The sequence below is a fragment of the Pseudorca crassidens genome, chromosome 21 (assembly GCF_039906515.1).
Source record: "Pseudorca crassidens isolate mPseCra1 chromosome 21, mPseCra1.hap1, whole genome shotgun sequence".
NCBI classification, from domain to species: domain Eukaryota; kingdom Metazoa; phylum Chordata; class Mammalia; order Artiodactyla; family Delphinidae; genus Pseudorca; species Pseudorca crassidens.
Genome location: NC_090316.1, coordinates 27428886 through 27448538, shown reverse-complemented (window position 1 = coordinate 27448538; position 19653 = coordinate 27428886). Strand labels below are relative to the sequence as shown.

General features: G+C 49.9%; 2 long non-coding RNA genes across 4 annotated transcripts; both read left to right on the top strand.

Moving 5' to 3' along the window:
* The first annotated feature begins 2884 nt into the window (after positions 1 to 2884).
* Positions 2885 to 10648, top strand: LOC137215963 (uncharacterized). 3 transcript variants are annotated; one of them, XR_010939515.1, is made up of 8 exons: positions 2904 to 2978; positions 3252 to 3378; positions 3465 to 3584; positions 3661 to 4201; positions 4508 to 7085; positions 7540 to 9445; positions 9838 to 9922; positions 10218 to 10648. It is a non-coding gene; the product is annotated as an uncharacterized lncRNA (long non-coding RNA). The 3 variants fall into 3 exon arrangements; XR_010939513.1 differs by lacking the exon at positions 3252 to 3378 and having other exon boundaries at positions 2885 to 2978; XR_010939514.1 differs by lacking the exon at positions 3252 to 3378 and having other exon boundaries at positions 2885 to 2978; positions 9885 to 10648.
* A 66-nt stretch (positions 10649 to 10714) lies between these two features.
* On the top strand, positions 10715 to 18948 carry LOC137216048 (uncharacterized). Its single transcript, XR_010939567.1, has 3 exons — positions 10715 to 11839; positions 12103 to 14920; positions 18247 to 18948. It is a non-coding gene; the product is annotated as an uncharacterized lncRNA (long non-coding RNA).
* Positions 18949 to 19653: the final 705 nt, after the last annotated feature.

The following is a 19653-nucleotide window of genomic DNA, read 5'->3' as shown; positions in this document are numbered from 1 at the left end:
TTTCAAAAGAAGACATACAAGTGGACAACAGGCATATGAAAAGATATTCAACATCACTAATCATCAGGGAAATGCAAATCAAAACCACAATGAAACATCACCTCACACCAGTTAGAATGGCTGTTATCAAAACGACAAGAAATAAGTGTTGGTGAGGGTGTGGAGAAAACGGAAACCTTGTACACTGTTGGTGGGAAAGTAAATTTGTGCAGGCACTGTGGAAAATAGTATGGAGATTCCTAAAAAAATTAAAAATAGAACTACCATATGGTCCAGTAATCCCACTTCTGGGTACTTATCCAAAGGAAACAGAACCGCTATCTGGAAAAGATATCTGCACCCCCATGTTCACCACGGCATTATTTACAATAGCAAAGATATAGAAACAACCCAAGTGTCCATCAACATGTTACTGGATGAAGAAGGTGTAGTGTGTGTGTGTGTGTGTGTGTGTGTGTGTGTATGTGTGTGTGTGTATATATATACACACTTATGTATACATATATATATGTGTATACAGAGATTGTATTGACAGTTGCCAGAGATGAGGGTGGGGAATGGGCGAAATGGGTGAAGAGGGTCAAAAGCTACCGACTTCCAGTTATAAGTTCCAGGGATGTAATGTACAGCATGGTGACCAAAGTTAACAATATTGTATATTTGAAAGTTGCTAGGAGACTAGATCTTAAAAGATCACAAGAAAAACATTTTGTAACCATGTAAGGGGATGGATGTTAACTAGAATTACTGTGATGATTATTTCACGATATACACATATATCAAATCATTATGTTGTACACCTAAAACGAATACAATGCTATATGTCAAATATACCTTTTTAAAAAAATTGGAAAAAAACAATAAAAGTCAAGCCTGAACTTCCTTGTAAATGTAATGAAGCCTTTCATGACACAGGGGAAGAAAAAGAGTGGTGGTGGCTGTGCTCTTATCCCTTTTATCACTATTTATTACTTGTACTACTATTTATTGTTTCTATAACTATTTATTACTTGTGTCACTATTTATTACTTACACTACTATTTATTGCTTGTATCATCACTATTTATTATACTACTATTGCTTGTATCACTATTACTTGTATCACTACTTATTACATATACTACTATTTATTATTTGTATCACTATTTATTGCTTGTAACACTTTATTGCTTGTATCACTCTTTACTACTTGTACCACTATTGCTTGTATCACTATTACTTATACTACTATTTATGGCTTGTATCACTATTTATTGCTTGTATCACTATTACTTGTATCACTATTGCTTGTATCACTATTTATTGCTTGTATCACTAGTTATTACTTGTATCACTATTTATTGCTTGTACCGCTGTTACTTGCATCCAGCTGATGCTGAGGGATTGTTTTGCCAGGCACCAAAGTAAAGCAGGGCGGATTCCTGCTGAAACTGGCCCCCAGTCTGCTCCCTTCTCCCTCCATGAAGTCCCAGTTCTAGAAGGTGGTGCAGCCCTTCTCCCTAAACCCACGCTGATAGATTCTGCCCCCTGAATGAGGTTCATCACTGCCCTTCTCCTACTGGTCCACAAAGTGGAAGTACGGGGCTTGGTGAGTGGAGCTCTTGGATTTCAGCTGCCGCAAGTCCCTCGTGCAGTCAACAACCATACAGGCCACACCTGTGCCCTCAGAGCTCCCACCTAACTCGGGGCTTAAGACTTGTCTCCGTTGTAGCCCCCGCCGCCTAGCGGTTTCTTCTTTCTCTGAACCCCTATAGGTCAGGTTGTTTGCTTATGTGATGCTCTAAAACGCATTTTAAACTTGCGTTGTATGACTTTTAAGGCTTCCGTTCCTGAGGTTCTGATCCTCAGAAGGGCTGGCTGTCAGTTTAAAACATGAGAGTAAGTCGAGATATTTGCTTTCCTACATTAAGTCATTAAACACTCGTCAGAGGCATTGCCCCGGGGTTTCAGGAGGAGGAAGCAGGCATGAGACACGCTGTGCCCCCACCCAGACCCTGTTATTAGTCAGGCTAGGTTTCAACCCCGGACACTGACCGTGAACAATTGAACGTCTCCTGGAGGCTCTATTCCTGTGAGCAATCTCATTTTAAAACCTCCTTATAAGTCAAGGATCACAGCCACGTCCCTCGTTTGAGGCTCAAACTGAAAGCGTGGGTAATGAGTCAATACATTGCACCTGCCCTCACTAATCAAGGTCATTTTAAGACTTCATGTCCTCCAAGCGGCAGGGATCCTAAACAGTAAGCTGTTTGCCCGAGCTGTTTCCCGGCAGCTTGGAGGCTCAGCTGCCTCGAGCTTAGGCTGAGCCGGTTGAGACTGGATAGGAGCACTGTCCACTCAACTGGGCCTGCCGAAGATCTGGAGACCTGGTGACCTTGGGGAGGCCTAGCGCCTAGTTACGCCTGCGCAGAAGGTCCATTACGCACCTTATCCCTTTCCCCGCGCCCTCCCCGCACTGCCCACGCCCCCCACGCCCCCCCTCGCCTCAGCCCGCCCCCACGTGCCCCACGCCGTCAGCCTAAGCCCGCCCCCCACGTCCCCCACACCCTGCCCTGCCCCGCCTCAGCCCGCCCCCCACGTCCCCCACGCCCCCGCACGCCCCGCCTCAGCCCGCCCCTCACGTGCCCCACGTCCGTCCCCCACGTCCCCCACGCCCCGCCCCCCGCCTCAGCCCACCCCCCCCACGTCCCCCACGCCGCCTGCTCTAAGCCCGCCCCCCACGTCCCCCACGCCCCGCCTCAGCCCGCCCCCACGTGCTTCACGCCTCAGCCCACCCCCCCCCCCCCACATCCCATAGCTGCCCGGCCTAAGCCCGCCCCCCACGTCCCCCGCGACCCCTCCACGCCCCGCCTAAGCCCGCCCCCACGTGCCCCACGCAGCTCAGGCCCCACCCCTCCCAGCGGCTTTATTCCTGACCCGGCAAGGCCCCGCTTTCGCTGAGGTGGGCTTGAGGCTACCTGTCTTCTCTTCGTCTGGCTGTGAGTAAACCTCTCCTTGCTTCAAACCTCAGTTTGCTGTGCGTTGAGCAAAACGAACTTGGTTTGGTAACAGATTTGGAAGCCGGCCGGGAGGGAGTCCAGAGGAACCTTGGCCCGAGGGTTGTGGCCCCTCTTGGGTACTGGGAGCCGGTGGCCGAGCCTGAGCCTCGGGTCCCTTGGCTCCAGGGCCGTCCCCCAGTTCCCCACCAGGCACCCCGACCTTCTGTGCTCGTTTCGTTTTGTGCTAGAAAAACGGTTTTTGGGTTTGGTTAGGAAGACATTTTCTGGGTGAGTGGAACCGCACCTGCGTCTCCATCGTTGGATGGTCCTGACCCAATGGTGGCTGGAGGCCCGGCTGGCGGGTGTTTGGGGGACAATAGGAAAGGTCGCGGCTGCTGAGGTACCGGGGTGGGAGGCTGGGGCTCTGGTTTCTGGCCTCATGTGTTCATGTCTGTCTGTGTCTGCTTGTTTTGTTTTTAATCGCAGGGACCAGGTTCAGGAGAAAAGGGAGCAAAGGAGAATGAAACAGGTTATTCTGCTGGCGGCCGCCTGAACCCAGGGAAGAGCCGGACCAAACGGAGGCCCCCGTGAGGGACTCGGCAAAAGGTAGGAGGCCTCAAGGCCCCCCTCCTTGAATGCGGAGCCTGATAGAGGAACCCCCCCCCAAATGTGGATATTGCAGGCAGGAGGGACGCTGGGAGTAGTGCCCCATCCTGAGACTCTTGATGGTAAGCAGGTGGCGCCTCAGGTGCCCCAGGTAACTGATGATGCTGGTGACCAAGGATGATCCTCAGGTGCCCCAGGTAACTGATGATGCCGGTGACCAATGATCGCTCCGAGTCCATTATTGTTTTCCATATGGGTGACGTGGCCGTGGGAGTCAAGGGTGGGGCTTACCAACACAGGTGGTGGTGGTAACTTGGTTTTAAATATCTGGCTTTCTAAACTTTGTTTTGAGACTGTTAGTAATAGGGGTGTGCGGAGAGCCCTTGAGAAAACCTTTTCTCCGGCTGGGAAAGAACCACTGATAGCTTTCCGTACATGCCTGGTGGCCTCACTCCCTTTCTGGGATGAGATGGACTGAGTTAAACACCAGGGTTGCCTTTGCATCTGGACGCTGAGTGGACATTAAAGCACCGCCTGAGCAGACCTGCACGCTCCAGGCTCCATCACTCTAACCTCAGAAACAGCCTGCAGTGATTCGGGGAGCGATACCACAGAGGGTGAGTCTGGGGGATGGGCGGATGGGGGGTGCTGGGGAGAGCAGAGATGGCCACACCTGTATGGGCCAGGCTCTGCAGGGGGCCAGACATTCCAAACTTAATGCAGTATCCAATAAAGTAGCAAGCAAAGTGTGGGGTGAACTTCTAACAGCCTCCTTGCATTATGAGCCAATATGCTCTTGCTGGTCATGTGGTGATTGACTGGTCCACAGCTGAATGTGCGTTATGTGATTGAAGAGCAATTAACAAGTTGTAGGAATTCATCCCTAGCTCCTAACCATACTCTGCTAAGGACTCTCTCCACAGACTCTTGTTGGGTTACCATCTTGGACTTGAGGTCTTTTTTGCACACCCTTGAGTTTTGAATCCCGAGTTGTCTGCTTTCGCTGCTGGACAGTGCTTCCTCAGGGAGTTAAAATTTCTCGCAATACTTGGAGAAATCCTGGTGAGACCTGAGGGACCTTGAACTAAACAGGGGAGCCCTGCTTCAGGCTGTGGACAACGCCCTCATTACCAGTGAGACAAAGGACTTTTGAGACCAAGATATGGGTTTGACTTCCAACTTCTTGGCTGAAAGAGGCTGTCAGGTGTCCAAGAAAAAGAGAGATTCTCAGCCCTCTGTTAAATATTCTGGGGTTTTGAACCCAAGGACAGAGAGCTGCTCCCTGCCGGGAGGGAAGCTCTAGCCAGGACTGCAGTTGCCACCAGGAGACAACTGTGGGATTCCTGGGAGCGACTGGGTGCTGCTACACCTGGACCCCCAGTTTGAACTCATAGCAAAATCCTTTTAATGAAGCTTTTAAAGGCAGTTACACAGAAACCCTAGGCTGAAATCTTGAAGGATAAACATACAGGAGACCGGCTTCATCCCTGCAGGACGGGACGTTATGAGAAATGCGATGGGAAACCGCGACCAAGGTCATCCAAACCTTGCCTGGTTCCAGCCCCCGACACTGACTTCTTCCAGGGGCAGGTGAACCCCAACAGATCTTCAGCTGCTTTTCAGAAGCTGCGAGAAAGAAATTAGGGTGAGTGGGTTTGCTGTAGTGGTGGCTTTGGTCACATCAGATGCTTCAGAAGGCAATTTAAATAACTTGTTTTAAGAAGGATCTGTTCTCTTGTCTAGTCCTTTGTTTCTAACCTCCCAGGCTTGGAAGGACTTCTGCTTTGGTTGTGCTGGTAACCTATCAGGCTGATCACCTGACCCCTGTCTTTCCCTGGATCCCTAAAAATCCTAAATGTTAACCCTGGCTGGTATTCTCTGTGCCCCTGAGAGGAATGTCTTTGCAGTTTCAATTACCAATCTTGGTCCTGTGGCTACCTTGACAGCGGTGTCTGGGTGGAAGTTGTGTATTGGGATCAGTGTTAATGTCAAACCAGAAACAAGAAAATACACTCAAATGAGTGCTTGACAGTTTGACTTCTCAAGCCCTTGTTGGATCTATGCCCCTTACGAGCAGGGAGTAGCCAGAGGCATCCTCACCCCTTCCTTGAGGTTGAGGAACGATGAGAAGATGGGGGTGCTGAACCTTGAACCGTGGGTTAAACGCACTCCACCTGCCGTCCCTAATGAAGGTTGTGAAGACTTGCGTGGCAGCCTAATCAGTAAGTGTTTGTCGGAGTTGTTCTCCAGGAACTTGGAGTCAGCTGTGTCGAGTTAGGGCTGAGCCAGTTGAGATGGGGTAGGACCACCGGCCCCTCAGCTGGGCCTGCACCTGCACTGGAGACCTTGTGAACGTGCAGAGGCCTGGAGCCTAGTTACGCCTGCGCAGAAGGACGAGTACACACCTTTTTCCCATTGTGGCTGCCGTGTTTGCTGTCCCATTAGCACCCCAGCGCCTTGCCTTCTGGGAGGCAGACCTGGGATTTGTTCTCCAGCTTGCTTGCTTGGCTGCCTTGCAGTTAAGCACTATCTTGCTGCAGCCCTCAGCAGCTTAGCGTCTTGGCTGGCTCTGCACCAGGCAGAGCGAACCTGGTTCAGCAACCATGACTAATTGTGACACGTCCCCTAGGAGGGTGCTCGAATGCACCATCTCCAGAAAGCCCCCGATGGGAAACCTGGTCCAGCTGGGCTCAGCACCCTCAGATGCTGGGCCTTCCCAGTTGGTCTGAAGACACAAGCAACTCGTTACCAGAAATAGCTAGTCTTTCAGTTGTTTAGGTCTCAGGACTCGGAGGCAACTCCTTCCTCCCAGGCCCGCAGTCCTCCCTTCCCTCCTGGCTAGCGCACTTCCTGAGTGGAGGACGAAGGCTGGAGGAGCCCAGGGCACTGGATCCGGGGGGTGTAGACCGCCCCCGCTGCCTCCAGGATGGACACCAGCTGGTCCCGTGGACCGGTCCAGCATCTCAGCTCCCAGGGAGGCGAGCCTGACCCGGAGCGAGGAGGTGACTGCCTGAGGTAAACATCTGGCTTTCGGCACAGAGGACTAGTAAACAGCTCTCCTAACGCCTAATCCTTCACGGCAGGTGAAGCTGGAGGGGGAGGCTGACGCACCGCAGGCAGAGCTGTGGGCTGGAGGGAGGCCATCCCAGGGGACAGAGGGCACCTGCTGAGGGAACCTCATCTGCGCTCAGCCCGCCTGGGGACCTGAGGCTTCTACCCATCCCCAGCCCCTCACCCTCGACACAGACTGGGTCCTGTCTGTCTGTCCCTGGCAGCACGGATACAACTCTGCGGCTGTGAGGGCCAGGCTCAGCTTGCAGGTGGAGGAACGAGCCGGAGGGCGGGCCAGCTGCCCGTGGCCGCAAGGCCAGTCATCGCAGCTGAGACCCAGGCCCGGGGCGCTGGGCTGTGTCCCCACGTGCCGTCCTGTGCTGCGGGCTGAGCGGATGTGCCCTTGGTGCAGCGGACAGAATGCGATTCTCAGCCCGGGGCTTCAACACGGTAAGACCATGTTTGTGGATTTCATCAGCTGTGACACAGGATTTCCATTACCTGATTGTACAGGTTTTTTAAATTAATTTTTGGCCACAATGGGTCTTCGTTGCTGCGCGCGGGCTTTCTCTGGTTGTGGCGAGCGGGGTCTACTCTTCTTTGTGGTGCACGGGCTTCTCACTGCGGTGGCTTCTCATTGTGGAGCACAGGCTCTAGGTGTGTTGGCTTCAGTAGTTGTGGCATATAGGTTCAATAGTTGTGGCTCACAGGTTCCAGAGCCCAGGCTCAGTTGTGGCACACGGGTTTAGTTGCTCTGCGGCCTGTGGGATCTTCCCAGACCAGGTCTCGAACCCATGTTCCCTGCACTGCCAGGTGGATTCTTAACCACTGTGCCACCAGGGAAGTCTCTAATTGTACAGTTTTAAATGTAACGTAATAGAAACCACAGGTATATGTATTTCAGTGTCTTCTGAGCTACGAGGAAGTGGGGTCACTTCACAAGATGTAAGTTGCCTGTGCTGCCACTTCAAAATGAAGATGCGACAGGCAGGCTCCCCTCCGGGGTGGAGCAGGATAAGATACTCAGGCTCTACGCAGGGAACCGTGTTGTCACGTCCTGGCTGATCCTGGGGCGTTGTCGCGTGACCCCCGGGCCAGAGCTGGAAAGGGGGTCTCACCCCAGCAAAGCCTCCGTCAGGGCAAGCTGCTCACCTTTAAAAGTGAGAAGCGGACCCCGTGCCGTCGGAGCACCGAGTTCTCTGGAATTGCCTGGGGCAGCAGGGGAGGAAGGTGGCCCAGGCCTCTGGGGTCTGGAGGGCTGGCCCGGGGCTGGCCTGTGCAGCCCCTCCCGATCAACCCGAGGGGCCGACCTGCAGGATGGAGCCCTGAGGAACCAGGTATGAGGCAAGCCCAGGGTCACTAACGCTTTTCCAAGAGATGGCAGTCTCTGAATGTGAAGGACAAGGGCCGAGTCCCCCGACCACTGTGGGAAATGCCGTCGTTTGCAGGGCTGAGGAGAGGGTGGTGCGCAGCTGTGCTTCCTGCACGTGAGACCCCCCCGGTCCTGCACTGAGGGTAGGTGCTCCTTGAGTGGGACCCTGGGTGACTTTCCTGGCTCTGGGTCAGATAACACATTTCTCCCGGGTAGCTGCCGCTCATGTTTCTGCTGTTCCCCACGGGCTCCGGCGACCACTGCTCTGTGCTCTGCAGATGCTGCGTTTCTTACAAATCCAAGGTTTGTGGCAGTCCTGTGTTGAGCAAACCTGGTGCCGATTCTCCAACTGCATTTACTCACCTTGTCGTGTTTTAGATATTCTTAGTGTTTCAAACTTTCATTATTTGATGTGTGACAGTGATTTTACTGATTCTGACTTGGAAAACTCAGGTGCTGGTTAGTGTTTTTTAACGATGAAGTGTTAAGGTGTATAGGCTGTTCAGATGCAAGTCTATATATATAACAGGTTGAAACTGTGAACAAGCTTTATATGCACCGGGACACCCACCAAGTCATGTGATTCGTGTTACTGTGATCAGTTTCCGGTGATGGAGAGATCTTGGATTCACATCTGAGGTCTGCCTGTCACACGCCCTGGGGGAGCCTGTGGAGCTCTGGGAACAGGACTGGGGCTCCAGGAACACTGTGCCCCCCTGCACCCTGTAGAAGGGACAGCCTGGACCAGTGTGACAGAAGTGACAAGTGGTCTGGAGCAGAGGAGGGTCACCGTCTCTCCTGGACCAAACTGGTTGGGCTTCTCTGAGCAGTTCCCAAGTAGGCCCTGACCCTTCAGGCTTCAGCGTCTGGATTTTCATTGTTCATTTTAGCAAGATTCCTGTCAGTTTAGTCAGAGCTCCCCAGGCTCAACTTCTGACCACCATCAACATCTGGCTGGATTCCTTATTACTCGTCCTCCCCCTAATGAGGTCTCACTCTCTGGTCTGCCCTCAGCATGAATCCTGTACGTCGGTTCAGTGCTGTGATCTGAATGTCCCCCAAGCTCCTGTCGAATCCTAATGCCTGACGTGATGGTGTTGGCCTTTGGGAGGTGATGATGTCATGAGGGTGGAGCCCCTGTGAATGGGATTAGTGCCCTGATGAGAGCCCCCAGAGAGCCCCCAGCCCTTCCCCCATGTGAGGACACAGGGAGAAGACGCTGTGAACCAGGAAGAAGCCTCACCAGACGTTGAATCTGCCGTCACATTGGTCCTGGACGTCCAGTCTCTGGGCTGTGAGGACTTGACTCGTGTTTAAGCCCCCAGTCCGGTCCTGTTAGAGCAGCTCAGACAGACGCCTCCACCCCTGCTGTTTCCTCTGACTGCCCGTTGGTGGCACCACCCTGCTCCTGGCTGTCACCCCCGCACTGCAGTGGGAGGTGAGTCCGACTTGTCCCCCATGTACAACCCCAGGGCAGGAATGAATCCCTGTCGCCTGGATCTTCTTCCGTCTTGACAAGTGTTGGGTGGAACAGCGATGGGACCTAAGGATAGAGGGGTGGCTGCCGTGCGTCCTGTCAGGCAGTGTCCTCATGTGTTTGGTCTCAGGACTGGACAACTCCTGACTTCACAGAGGAGAGTGTAGAGCTGGGATTTGGTGGGCTGTATCGATAGTTGTCTCGGTTTTCACTTATAGTAATCACTAAAGTATAGTAAGCCCTGTTACATACTAACAAAACATTTCCTGTTTTATGAGAACTGCTTTCCAAAAACAGCTCTCCACTGAGAAGAGTAAATTATACATTTTTGTCATCTTATTCTCGACTGACAGAAGCGAGAAGTGTTAACACCTGTTTCTGAATTTGTTGGTCGTAACAGTACCAGTGCCTGGAACCCTGGCCCGTAACTGGGGGAACGTGAGTGTGGAGGGAATAACGCCCTGGGGCTGATGGGAACCCAGCTGTGACCTCTGGGGCCCCGGGCAACTGCATCGGCAGCCTGGCTGACATGTGAGGTCTGTAGCTCCAACCCTGAGAGCAGGGCTGCTGGGGGACCTTCAGCCGAGGGCGGCTGTGTGCCCACTCCAGCACCAGGGTCGCTCTGCCGTGTGGGCCGGGCTGTAGGGAGCAGCGGGACGACGGCGGAGGCTGGGAAGCTGGGGAGACGTGGGTGGAGGTGACGGTGTGCCTTGCGGGTACCTCTTGCGGGCAGAGCCAGCGGGGCCTGCTGACGGAGTGGATGTTCAGGAATCACACGGTGGAATCGAGGACGCTGCCAGGAGTTGTGACGTAAACAGGCAGTAAAGATGAAGCTGAAGGAAGACAGACTGTCGAGAAAATCAAAGCCGGTTTGGGGTGAAGTGGAGCCCGACGCCTGCCCGACACGGCGGACGAGATGTTCGAGGGAAGCTGGCTGTGCAGCCAGGGCGGAGGTAAAACCTGGGAGCCTGTGGGGAACAGATGTAGCTGAAAGCTGGGCCGGGGGGCGCCCGTGGAGGGCCCGATGGGAGAGGCTGGGAGATGGGGGAAAGCAGCGGGAGGACGGAAGGATGAAGACGGTCGTGTTCAGGACCCCCAGGAGGAGCCTCGCGAAGGGGGAGCGAACGAGCGAGGGAGTGCGTGAACGCCGTCAGCGTCTGGAAACGGTGCCCATGGGGCGGGGCAGGGCGGTGGGAGGTGGTGAGGGAGGCAGGCCTGTCGATGGGGGGGGCAGAGGGCGCAGGGGGCCGCGTGTATAGGAGATCTTTGCCCGGTGTTCCGAGAAGAGGGAAAGTGGCGGTTGGAGGAGTGAACTCCCGGACCTCTCAGCGTCAGGAGCTGTCGCTGCGTTTGTGGGGTAACCTTCATAAAGCAGAAGAGGAAACGGTCAGGTACAGGGAGAGGGCGGCTGCTGAGAAAGGCCTGGATGGGCCCTTGGCGCCAGCACGAAGAGGCCTTAGACGGGTGCGGACGGGGCCCTCGCGGCAGCGGGAGATGGTGAACTTGAAGGTGAGAATATCTGGATGTTCTCTTCGGTGCAGAGGCTCAGATCCCCCTCCCCACCGCCTGGGCTCTGATCTCTGAGACCCTCCGGACACCCTCCGGACACCCTCCTCTTACAGGGCCGACTTGATCTGTCTCTGACCGTGGTGGGTCCCAGCTCCTGCCCTGTCCTCCCCAAACCCCAGCCTGTATCCACACAGGTGCAGATTACTCCCGGGTGCACAGTGAACACTCGTGTACCCAGTAGCGTGGACGCATGGTAAAACCTTTACCTCTGAGATCTTGTTTTTTGTGTCCTGCCCATAAATACCCAGAAGCAGGATTTCAGGGTCGTGGGGCAGGTCTGTTAGCTTCCTGAGCAACCTCCCCAGTCTGACAGAAAGAGACTGGGTGATGCAGGAGGTGGACACCTGGAATGACCCTCAGGCTGGGCAGCTCCGAGACCCTGCTGGGCGGGGCCTGGGGGAAGCTGAGCGGGGAGGGTGGTGGGATGCAGGAGGGTGGGCCGTGGGGCTGTGTGTGGACGGAGCCACAGCTGCGGGTTGGGGAAGCCCGGATCCTGCAGGTCCTGGCTGCGTCCTGTTCTCTGCAGACACACGTGCACGGAGGCCTCCCGTTCTGCTCCGCGGGCAAGGATGCTGGCGACTGGGGCAGCCAGCCTGGGAACACGGCCACCTGCCCCTCTCCCAGCGAGGTGACCACACGCAGAGCTGGTGACTACTGCCCTTCGCCCGCTGAGCGTTCTCCAGAGACACTTCTTCTACTGCTCCTGCTGCGACAGATGCTGTCACCTCTGCGCTCAGTGCCTGCTGAATGCGTACCGCGCAGCACGTGCTGTGGGGCCTGGAGCAGGTCATCCAGGGGCCCTGCAGCAGCCCGTGTCACAGGGACGGGGGGACCTGGCGGAGGACTGTCTCTGGCTCCCGACATGGCTGGGGCTGGCTCCAGGTCCTTCGCTGGCTGGCTTCAGTTATAACGCCCACCGTGCTCGCCAGTCTGGGGGTGGCCTGGGCCAGTCGGGTCTTAGGCGCCTCCTCACAGCCCGGTGGGTGGGCGGGTGGCTGGCAGAGTGAAGGCCGGAGCTCTCAGGCTGCCCACCCCGTTCTCCTGGGCAGGCATACAGGGCCAGGAGACACACGTGGCCGTGCTTAGACCTCGTCCATCTCAGGAGCAGGGCTGGGGCCGGAGCCCAGGGGGCACGAACCTACCCGCTGTGCCACGTTAACGCTGGAGAAGGGTCACCTGCAGATGCTCAGGCCAGGCTGAGTCCTCATCTTTGAGAGGAACAGCCTGAGGCAGACCAGAACTGCCTCCCCTCCCAGGAAGAAGAGGCTGGAGAGACGGGAAGAAGACCCGGCAACGCCAGGACAGCGGGGACTGCAGGTGACCTTGAACAGTGTAGGGGATGGGTCCCCTGCACCACCCTTACGGTCATGTCTGCACTGCACTGAGGTGTAGTCAGTTAGCAGCGTTCCTTTCGGATACACAGTGTGGCGATTCCGAGCTTTTACAGCACGTACATCGTGCTCCACTTACAGTTACTGCGCAGCATCGCCTGTGTTCCCTGTGTTGTACAGTACGTTCTTTAAGCTTACTGTATACGCAGTAGCTTGTATCTCTTGATCCCATCCCCCAGCATTACCCCGCCCCCTGCCTCTCCTCGCTGGGAACCACTAGTTCATTGTGAGTGTTTTTTGTTCACGAGTTTTATTTTTTAGATTTTGCATTTAAGTGAGACTCATACAGTATGTTTTTCTCTAACTTATTTCACTTAGCAAAATACCCTCTATTACATCCACGTGGTTGCAAAATATCCTCCACTACACGCATGTTGAATGAGGTTTGGTTTAATCCACCTCAGCCCCCAATTAAGATGGATAACAGGGCTATAGATAATATGAGGTTTAGGTTGACAGATGGTGAGATGTGATACAGTACTGACGGGGGTGCAAGTTTTTGTCGTGTTAATAGCATTGAGCCTGCTATTAACGGGATGCACTGAGGTGGGATTGGGGATAGGCCTGGTTTTATGGTTAGGGCTGTTGTTGCTGCTGTTGGATTGAATATTTTGGTGATGGTTCATTGGCCGGAGTGCAAGTTAACAACTGCTATTATAAGTAGTATTGATGCGGCAGCTTGTGTTAGAAGGTATTTAGTGGATCCTTCTATAGCTCACGGATTAAATTTTTTTTATTATGGGAATAATGGCTAGTATATTTATTTTGAAGCTGATTCAGATTAATAATCAGTGGGAGCTGGTTATTACAGTTCCTGGGATAATGGTTGTTAAGATGATAATAAAGATGATGGGATTAATTAGTGCAGGAAAGGTATAAACCAACATTTTTGAGGCCCAAGAGCTTATTTAGCTGACCTTATTATAGAATATGGTGTAATATGGAAGCACGAAAAATTCTGAATTCTGAAAGGTAGGTTCAATTTCTATGATCCTAAAAATAAGAGGATTTAGACCTGTATCATTTACTCTATCAAAGTCTTTTGTCAGACATACTATGTTTGTGGAGGGATGCTTGATATTATAATAGGTGATGAGATGGGTCATATGCATAGGGTTAGCGTTAGTAGTAGGAAATTTTTTCAGAGTAAATGTGTTAATCATATCAGAGTCGAGGATAGGATGCTTGAATTCATAGGAAGGAGACTGTTAATAGTAGGTTTTTTTAAAATTTATTTTTATTTTATTTATTTTTGGCTGTGTTGGGTCTTTGTTGCACACCGGCTCTCTCTAGTTGCGATGCATGGGCTTCTCATTGCGGTGGCTTCTCTTGTTGTGGAGCACGGGCTCTAGAGTGCAGGCTCAGTAATTGTGGCGCATGGGCTTAGTTGCTCCGCGGCATGTGGGATCTTCCTGGACCAGGGCTCAAACCTATGTCCCCTGCATTGGCAGGCGAATTCTTAACCACTGCGCCACCAGGGAAACCCAGTAATAGTGTTTTGATGATAAAATTGGTTGTATAGAGTTCTGGTATGTATAGGCTGTGGAATGCTTCTAGGAGTAAGATTGTCACAAAGATATTATAATAACGTTGGCATATTCTGCTGGGAAAAACACAGTGAATGGGCTTGCTGCGTATTCTACATTGAAACCTGATGCAAGATCAAGATTCTCCTTCTGTCAGGTCAGAGGGGTCTCAATTAGTTTCTGCTAGAATGGAAAGAAATATTGTAGCCAGTGGTCATATGGGAAAATTATCATAATTGTTCTTGTGTTGTGATGAGGGTTGAAAGAGTGAAAGATCCATTTATTAGGAGAACCAATGAAAGAATAATTGCTGGTGTTACTGCTCATAGCGTCCCGATTAGTGTGTATTTTGAGTTGGAAGCCCATCGGGATCACGTAGAGTATACAGCCAGCCTTGATGTAGCTAGTATAAATAACACTCCCAGGCTTCTATTAATGAAGGAGTAGGGGGACTCATACGGTTAAGGGTAGCTAGGATTGGGGCGATGATGAGTATGGAGATGGAGGATGTAGCTGGTAGTAGCCGTTCTTTGATGAATAACTTGACTGCATTTGCAGTGGGTTGTAATAGGCCGTATGGTCCCACGATATTTGGCCCTTTTCGGAGTTGCATATAACCTAAAATTTTTCGTTCAGTTAGTGTTAGGTGTGCTGTGGCTAAAAGAATAGGGATAATAGGCATTAAGATGTTGATTATAAACATTTTGCTGGGGAGAGAATTTGAGCCTCTGGTAATAAAGGTTTAAGTTTTACGCAATTACCGGGCTCTGCCGCCTTAACAGACCCTGGTCTAGGGTGGCTATTTTGTATTTGTTAATTAAGTTAAGATTATATCATTAATTATTTTAAGGTGCTTATGTGAAGTGGGTCTTACTTCTCTTGTACTTTCATACTGGAAGAAATATATAATAGGAACTGACCTGGATTACTCCGCTCTGAACTCAGATCAGGTAGGACTTTTTTTTTTTTACCACCTTTATTGGAGTATAATTGCTTTATAATGGTGTGTTAGTTTCTGCTTTATAACAAAGTGAATCAGCTATATGTATACATATATCCCCATATCCCCTTCCTCTTGCGTCTGCCTCCCACCCTCCCTATCCTGCCCCTCTAGGTGGTCACAAAGCACTGAGCCTGATCTCCCTGTGCTATGCGGCTGCTTCCCACTAGCTAGCTATTTTCCATTTGGTAGTGTATATATGTCCATGCCACTCTCTCACCCTTCCCCCTCCCCGTGTCCTCAAGTCCATTCTCTACGTCTGCGTCTTTATTCCTGTCCTGCCCCTAGGTTCTTCAGAACCACCTGATCCAACATCGAGGTTGTAAACCCTGTTGTTGATATGAACTCTGGAATAAGATTGTGCTGTTATTTCTAGGGTAACTTGTTCCGTTGATCAGTTTTTGGATCAATAAGGGATACTATGTTTTGACTGGTAAGTCTAGATTTTAATCACTTGGAGGCTTTTTTGTTCTCCGAGGTCACCCCAACCAAAATTGTTAACCCATGTGAAATTTTGTTATCCCTTGGTGGTTTAATTATATATTTTTGGATTAACTAATTAAAGCTCCATAGGGTCTTCTTATTTTGTTATTCCTGCCTCTTCATGGGAAGGTCAATTTCACTGATTAAAAGTAAGAGACAGTAAAACCCTTGTGTGGCCATTCATACAAGTCCTTATTTAGAGAACAAACGATTATACTACTTTGCACGGTCAGGATACTGCGGCCGTTTAACAGTTGTCACTGGGCAGGCAGTGCCTCTAATACCGGTTATGCTAGAACTGATGTGTTTGGTAAACAGGCGGGGTTTGTGTTGAGTTCCTTTTACTTTTTTTAATCTTTCCTTTGGTGCGTGCCTGTGTTATATTAACAGTGTAGTTAATAATTTAGTGTTGAGTTGTATTTATTTACTGTTAATTATCAGCATATTATTAGTTACTGATGTAAACTTACGTAAGGAGAAATATTTCTTGTTACTCTTATTAACAGTATTGCTTCTATAACTTAATAGATTGGTCCAGTAGTAAGAATAGGAGTTGATTTGTTTATTGTTGGTATTGGGATATATTTATTGTTGAGCTTGAATGCCTTCTTAATTGGTGGCTGCTTTTATGCCAGCTGTGGTGTTTGTTTTCTACTCTCTGGTTATGGTCATATCCATTTCTAAAAAGCTGTACCTTTTTAGACTAACATTTAAAAATACATTAAAACTTACAACGGGGCTTCCCTGGTGGCGCAGTGGTTGAGAGTCTGCCTGCCGATGCAGGGGACACGGGTTCGTGCCCCAGTCCGGGAAGATCCCACATGCCACGGAGCGGCTGGGCCCGTGAGCCATGGCCGCTGAGCCTGTTCGTCCGGAGCCTGTGCTCCGCAACAGGAGAGGCCACAACAGTGAGAGGCCTGAGTACCGCAAAAACAAACAAAAAAAGACACTTAAAACGGTTTTTAGTACTTTTTAAGGTTGAATTGAAATTCTTTTTTTGGACAACCAGCTGTCACCAGGCTCGTTAGGCTTGTTAGCTCTACTTACGAATCTTCTCACTGTTTTGCCACATAGATGAGTTTGTTCTAATAAACTGTTCATGAGTAGCTCGTTTGGTTTTGGGTTACTTAAGTTCTCTTTGTTAAATTTTTGCTAGTTAAATCATTATGCAAAAGGTACAAGGGGTAAACTTTGCTTTTTATTACTTTTAATATTTCATCATTCCCTTACGGTACTTCCTCAATAGTGCCAGAGGGTAATTTAAATTCTATTTCCTATACTTTAAGTGTTGAGTGAATGTTTAATCTGCTTATGCTAATATAATGGGAGGGTTGGGCTAGCTTTAGTTCAAGGCATTCATGGGATATGAAATCTCCTGGGTGGACAGGTCGTTTATTTAAGCTATGCTTTGATTTATCCAAGCACACCTTCCAGCATGCTTACCTTGTTATGACCTGTCTCCTTGCATATGATTAGTATTTGCTGATAGATTATAGGAAATTATTATACTTGAGTAGGATGACGGGCGGTGTGTGCCTGCTTCATTGCCTTATTCAACTAAGCACTCTATTCTTAATTTACTACTAAATGCTCCTTTGGTTTTTAAATTTCATAAAAAGTTTCGTGTGACGAAAATATGTTCTTGATACAGAAAATGTAGCCCATTTCTTCCCACCCCGTAGGTTACAACTTGACCTAACGTTTTTATGTATAATTGTTATGCTTGCTTGTATGCCATTTTAGGGTTCGCTGAGGATGGCGGTATATAGACTGAACTAGCAAGGGTTGGTGAGGTTTATCGGGGTTCACCGATTATAGAAGAGGCTCCTCTAGAGGGGTGTGGAGCAGCGCCAAGTCCTTTGAGTTGAAGCTGTTGCCAGTAGTACTTTGGCGAATAATTTTGTTCTTGTAATTATTTGGGTTTAGGGCTAAGCATAGTGGGGTATCTAATCCCAGTTTGGGTCTTAGCTGCTGTGTTATCAGGAAATAGTAAAGTCGTCTTCATCTACTTTCATTTGAGTTATGGCTTAATTAAAACTTAACTTTATTTTGCATTACTCTTTAACACGCTTTATGCCGTATTTCTTATTATTTGAGTTAATCTATGACCCTGGTGGCTAGCGTGAAATTTACCAACCCTAATTAATATAACTTAGTCGAACTTTCATTTATAGCTTAATTTTTACCATTGCTGTTTGCCGTGGGGTGTGGTTAAGCAAGGCGCTGTGAGCTGCTGGTGTTAGCGTGCCTGACGCCTGCCTCTCTCGATCTCAGTGGTTTAGAGGGCATTCTCACCGGGGCGTGGATGCTTGCATGTGTAATTTTATTAAAAACGAGAACGGCTGGGACCAAACCTATGTGTTTATGGAGTTAATGAACTCATCTAGGCATTTTCAGTGCCTTGCTTTAGGGTTTAAGCTACATTAACAAGTTGATGTATGTGATGGATTAATATTTGTGATTATTTTGTGTGGCTTATGTCAGATTTAGTATTAAAATTTTGATTAAAATGGCCACTGGATCTAGGGAGATGTCTGTTTATATAAGTGGTGAATACCTAAGTAGTTTATTGGTGCTGTTAATGACAGATTGGTGCTGGCCATCGACCTCTACAAGGAGTGAATTCTGTGCTGCTGCAGCTCTCCCTTTCAGCACCCCTGAAAGGAGTTCAAGGTGGAGAGCTGGAACGAGGCTCTCTGTGCTGGGAAGAACTGGCAGAACAGGTCTTCAGATAGTTAGATACTTCCAGGAGCCCATTTTATGAGCCCAATTCTTGTGTCTCTTTACATCTAGAAAAGCACTAAAATCCTTCATGGCAACGTCTGCTCTTCGTGACTAGCAGAGTAACCTGCACAAGACCAGCAGAGTAACCTGCACAAGACCAGCAGAGTAACCTGCACAAGACCAGCAGAAACCTTCAGTAAAAAGTATGTGCTTGATTGCAGGTACTCCCCCTGCACCAGAGTCACATATATACTGACCTTCCCCCTGCCTCTTGGGAGCAGTCTCTCAGAGCCATCTGGGATGCTCTCTCCCGGGCTGCAGTCCTCATTTTGTCCCAAATAAAACTTAGCTCGCAACTCTCATGTTGTGCGTTTTTTAAAAGGTCAACAGTGTGATTGGGTTGTTTTCTTGTCTGTTTAATTTTGGGTAGGTGGTTAAACTCTACTCACACACGTGCACGTAATCTTCTTATGTCCTGTAACCATTGAACAGCAGCTTATGGTTGATGATGTTGGTAAATGATGTTCAATTAAAGTCCAGTTACAATTTATTTGAGTTAAGGCCTCAGATGGCCATAGCTGAGTCCAAGCATCCCTTAAAAGTTAAGTACCAAATGCATGTCACCACAGTTATGTGTGAGCATGGGCTGATTAGTCATTAGTCCATCAAGATGTCTTGTTTAGGGCCTCCCTGGTGGTGCAGTGGTTGAGAGTCCGCCTGCCGATGCAGGGGACGCGGGTTCATGCCCCGGTCCGGGAAGATCCCTCATGCTGTGGAGCGGCTGGGCTCGTGAGCCATGGCCGCTGAGCCTGCGCGTCCGGAGCCTGTGCTCCGCAACGGGAGAGGCCACAGCAGTGAGAAGCCTGCGTACCGCAAAAAAAAAAAAAAAAAAAGTCTTGTTTAAGAGGAAAGAATGGGCGATTTTAGGTGAGATGGTCCTGAAATAAGAAACAGGTGTCTGATAAAGTTCATCAATAGAAACCCGCAGAGATCACGGGCCTGGAGCGAGAAGAGGGACACCTGCCAAGTGGGTTGATGGTCTCACTCGGCCTGGTGATTAAGCTCGTGATCTATTGGATATGATATGCATGTTGACCTGAATTGATTTGACTTAACGTGCTATGTACGATTGACAACGTATATGTTCTATGTAATATCAATAATACAATTACATGCTTATAAGCACGGGGTAAATGTATGATTATACATAAAATGTATTATGTATGATACGGCATGTATGTATGTATTGATGTGGTGATGCAGATATGCACGAAGTACACACTAGTTTATTGTAAAATGAGGTCATTTTAATACTGAAATAGTACTCAATTTTGTAAATGGCCCATGACCAAAGTTTCAGGGAAGAGTGTAAGGAGCATTTCAGCTTTGGGTGCTGACGGTGGAGCTGGAGCTACTTCCTCGGGTCTTAGGGAGATGTGTTGTTCTTCTTCTCTGGTTTATAAGACCAGGATGATG